This window comes from Rhinopithecus bieti, unplaced genomic scaffold (assembly GCF_001698545.2).
Source record: "Rhinopithecus bieti isolate Rb0 unplaced genomic scaffold, ASM169854v2 scaffold_13348, whole genome shotgun sequence".
NCBI lineage: Eukaryota > Metazoa > Chordata > Mammalia > Primates > Cercopithecidae > Rhinopithecus > Rhinopithecus bieti.
The window spans coordinates 1549509-1554306 of record NW_016808764.1 but is presented as its reverse complement, the minus strand read 5'-3'; positions in this window follow the sequence as shown (position 1 = coordinate 1554306).

The following is a 4798-nucleotide window of genomic DNA, read 5'->3' as shown; positions in this document are numbered from 1 at the left end:
TTTTTCTATCTCATGACTTTCCTAGGAAAGTCTAAGATATATTTTTTCTTTATCTTTTTTTTTTTTTTAAAGGTGTCTTGCTCTGTCACCCAGGCTGGAGTGCAGTGGCATGATCATAGCTCACTGCAGCCTCCAACTCCTGGGCTCAAGTGATCCTCCCACCTCTGCCTCCTGAGTAACAGGGGGACTACAAGCACACACTACCACACCCAGCTAATTTTATTATTATTATTATTATTATTATTATTATTATTATTATTATTTTGTTGAGTCAGGGTCTTGCTGTGTTGCTCAGGCTGGTCTCAAATTCCTGGGCTCAAGCGATCCCACCACCTCAGTCTTCCAAATTTCAGGCATGAGCCACAGTGCCCAACTGATATTTTTTATATCTCGTTTCTTAGGAAGAATCAGTGTGTATATCATTCAGCAAATATCTGAGCACTCACCAACATGCCGAGCACTGATTTAGGTGCAGGATATGTTAGCAAACATAACAGACCATAGTTACATTCTAGTAAGGCAAGCAAAAGATAAATATACTAAGTAAATTTTATGATTTATTAAAGGTTGATAGATACTATTTATAAAAAAGCAATGGACTTCTGGTTTCTGATGTAACATGTAAGGAGCTTGGAAGTTGTCACTGTGTCCTAACAAATAGCTGAACAAACAAAATCAACAACTCTTCTTAGATCCATCAGAGAATGGAGGTCACAGAGCAAACTGAAGCCCCCCAAATTGGAGAAAGACACATGGATGCAGAGAATCACAACTTACTGGATCAAAAACCCACAAGCAGAAACCTTTGTGGGAACCAAGGGCAGAGTAGGAAAAACCTAAGCTATAATTGACATACTGCTGGAAGCTCAATGTGGACAAGTCTGAGAGTTAACTTGTGGGGGAAGGCGATGGATATGTTAATGTGATTGTAGTAATTATCCCACAATATATGTATATTAAATCATGTACACTTTGAATATATTAGGTCTTGACAAATACTTTTAAAAACAAAACCTTGGAGGGGTATCAAAAATGGATCCCCTCCCTTTTCTGAGTTTTACCTCTAGGAGCCCTACCCGGTTCTCATAGTGAAGATTGAGAAGAAAAAAACCAAAATCTCATGTTTCCAGCATGGGGAGAGAAAAAGGAACCATTTTGAAATACACCAGAGCATTCTGTATTTCTTAACAAAGCCTGGCCTCAAGAGAAATTATTTTATCAGAGCCTAACCTCCTGCCTACCCAATTCAGGGAAAGGGAAATACCCAACTTTAGTCACCTCTAGCTTTCCATGTGGGAGAAGGGAGATCTCCAATTCTATACTTCTTATCTGACTTAATTGGGAGTGGGGGAGGGGAAGCTAAGAGCATTTGTTTAGGTCACAGCACAGAAGCACAAGCTCACTAAAAGACTGAGACCTCATCCTAGGACTGTAGAATGCTTCCCCTCCCCACCACAACTTAGCACTACACCACTAAAGGCCTATTTACCTCAGTTCCTTTTAACCAGCACATTGTGGGTAGCTTTCAACAAAAAAATTGCAAGGCATACTAAAAAGGTAAAAACACCATTTGAAGAGACAGCAACCATCAGAAGCAGACTCAGATATGACAAATGCTGGAATTACCAGACCAGGAATTTTAAATAAGTAGGATTAATATGCTAAGGGCTGTAATGGAAAAAGTAGACAGCATGTAGGAATGGGTGGGTAATATAGCAGAGAAATTCTACAAAAGAATTACAAATGCTAGAAATAAAAAGCACTAACGATAAAGAATGATTGGCTAGTACACTGGACACTGCTGGGGAAGGAAGCTTGAAGATAATGTGTCAGTAGAAACTTCCCAAATAAAAAGCAAAGAGGAGAAAAAGCAAAACTAACTGGAACCAAATATCCAAAAACTGTGGGACAACTACAAAAGATGTAATATACATTTAACGTGAAGCCCAGAAGAATAAAGAGAAAGAAACAGAAGTACTTCAGGAGTAATGACTAAGAATTCACAAGATTAATGTCAACCTGCAAGGCTGTTTAAACAACAAACAGTTAATGTAATCCATCACCTTAACAGGCAAAGAAGAAAAATCATATCAATAGATGCAGAAAAAACATTTGACAAAATCTAGCACTCCTTCGTTACAACTCTCAGCAAACTAGGAACAGAGTAGAACTTACTCAACTTGATAAAGAACATCTACCTGAAACCTACAGCTAACATTATGTTTACTGGTAAAATAAAATAAAATAAAATATAAAAACTTGAAGCTTTCCCACGAAGACCAAGAACAAGGGAAGGATGTTCTCCCTCACAGTTTCTTTTCATTATCTTACTGGAAGTGATAGCTAATGCCACAAGATAAGGAAAGGAAGTGAGAGTCATACAGACTGGGAAGGAAGAAATAAAAGTCTATGTTTGCAGATGATATGATTGTCTATGGAAAACCCAAAGGAACTGACAAAAACAACTGATGATAGCAAGTGATTATAGCAAGGTTGCATAATACAAGGTTTATATACAAAAGCAAATTGCTTTCCCATACAGAGCAACGAATAATTGGAATTTGAAATCAAAAACATAATGCCATTTATATTAATACCTCTCTCCCAAAATGAAATACTTTGGTATCAATTAAACAAAATACAAAATACACATGAGGAAAAATACAGATCTCTAATGATAAGACTAAATGAAGAGAGATTCCATGTTCATGAACTGGAAGACTTGATATTGTCAAGAAGCCTATTCTTCACAACTTGATTTATAAATTCAACATAACATAATCTCCATTAAAATCCCAGGAAGTTGTTTTGTGGATATTGACAAACTGATTCTGAAACCTATATGGAGAGGCAAAAGATTCAGAATAGCCAGTGAAATATTTAAAGAGAAGAAAGAGTCAAGAGGACTGACACCACCCAACTTCAAGACTTACTATAAAGCTATTGTAATTAATACTGTGATATTACAAATAGATCAGAGTAACACTAGAGAGTCCCCAAAAAGAGACCCACACACATATTGTCAACATTTTTGACAAGGAAGCAAAGGCAATTCAGTGGAGTAAGGATAGTTCTTTTCAACATAACAGTGCTGGAACAACTGGGCAACCATATGTAAATATAAGCAAATCTAGGCCTTAAACTTTTCACAGAAATTAACTCAAAATTGGCCATACTTAAATGTAACATGGAAAATCATAAAACTAGAAGGAAACCTAGGAGAAAGTCTAGATGCCTTTAGGTCTAGCAGTGACTTTTTAGATACAATACCAAACCCACAATTCATGAAAGACATCATTGGATTTTATTAAAATTTTTTGTTCTTCAGAAGACACTATCAAGAGAATAAGAACAACAGACTGGGAGGAAGTATTTGCTGAAGACATACCTGATAAAGGACTCACCCAAAATAGACAAAGAGCTCTTAAAACTCAGCATAAGAAATGGAACAACCCAATTAAAAACTGAGCAAAAGATCTAAACAGACACCTCACCAAGAAGATATACAGATGGTAAGTAAGCTCATGAAAAGATGGTCAGCATCATCTATCATTAGGGAATTGCACATTACAACAATGAGATATGACTGCACAACCATTTGAACAGCTAAAATCCAAAACACCAACAGCACCAATACTGGTGAGAATGTGGAATAACTGGAAATATCATTTATTTCCAGTGAAAATGCAAAAAGGTACAGTCACTTTGGAAGACAATTTGTCAATATCTTACAAAACAAAACATACTCTTGCCATATGATCATGCTTTTTAGTATTTACTCAAATATATTAAAACATCTGTTCAGAACCCTGCAATTAAATGCATACAGCAGCTTTACTCATAATTGGCTAACTTGTAGGCAATCAAGATGTCTTTCAGTAAGTGAATGGATAAACTGTGGTACATTCATACAATGGGATATTACTCTATTCTATAGGAGGAGGAGTGGCAAATACTGTAGGTATCACAGCCAGACCCCTTGTATGCCTTTACCATTTTGATGCACTCTGACTGCCTCTCAGGGTCACATAGAGAGCCTGAGGTGTCTGGGAAATCCCTAAATAAAGAAGTTATCAAGCCATAAAAAGACATGGAGAACTGAAATCCTTATTACTAAGTGAAGAAGCCAGTCTGAAAGGACTTTATACTGTATGATTCTAACTAAATTATATTCTGGAAAAGGCATATGTTTAGTGACAATAAAAAGATTAGTGGTTGACAAGAGTTTGGAGGAAGGGAGGAACGAATATGTAGAGCACAGAGGATTTTTCGCGTGAAAGAACTCGGTATGATATTATGGGAGATACATGTCATTACACGTTTGGCAAAACCTGTAGAATGTACAATACCAAAAGTGAACACTATGTAAACTATGTTCTTTGGGTCTTAATATGTATCAGTCTTCAGCAACTGTAACAAATGTACCACACAGGACACTGGCCCGGAAGGCTGTGGGTGTGTATGGAATAGGTATATATGGGAGCTCTGTATTTTGCTCAATTTTGCTCTGAATGTAAAATTGCTCTTAAAACTTGTATTTGAAAAAATATGATGTTGCTATTTCAGATAGGGTGGTATGGGTAAGTCTGGCTAAGAAAGTGCCATTTGAGTCTTATAAGAGATGAAGTTTAGCTATATCTGAGGGAAGGGCATTTTGGGTAAAACAGCTGATGTTTAAGGAAAAATGAGGCCTGTGTGACTGGAGTGAGGAAAAGCAAGTTGGTTAAGAGTAGATCATAAAGTCAGAGAGATGGGGAAGAGAAAAGCAGATCACGAGGCTTTGTGTGTCATGCTAAGG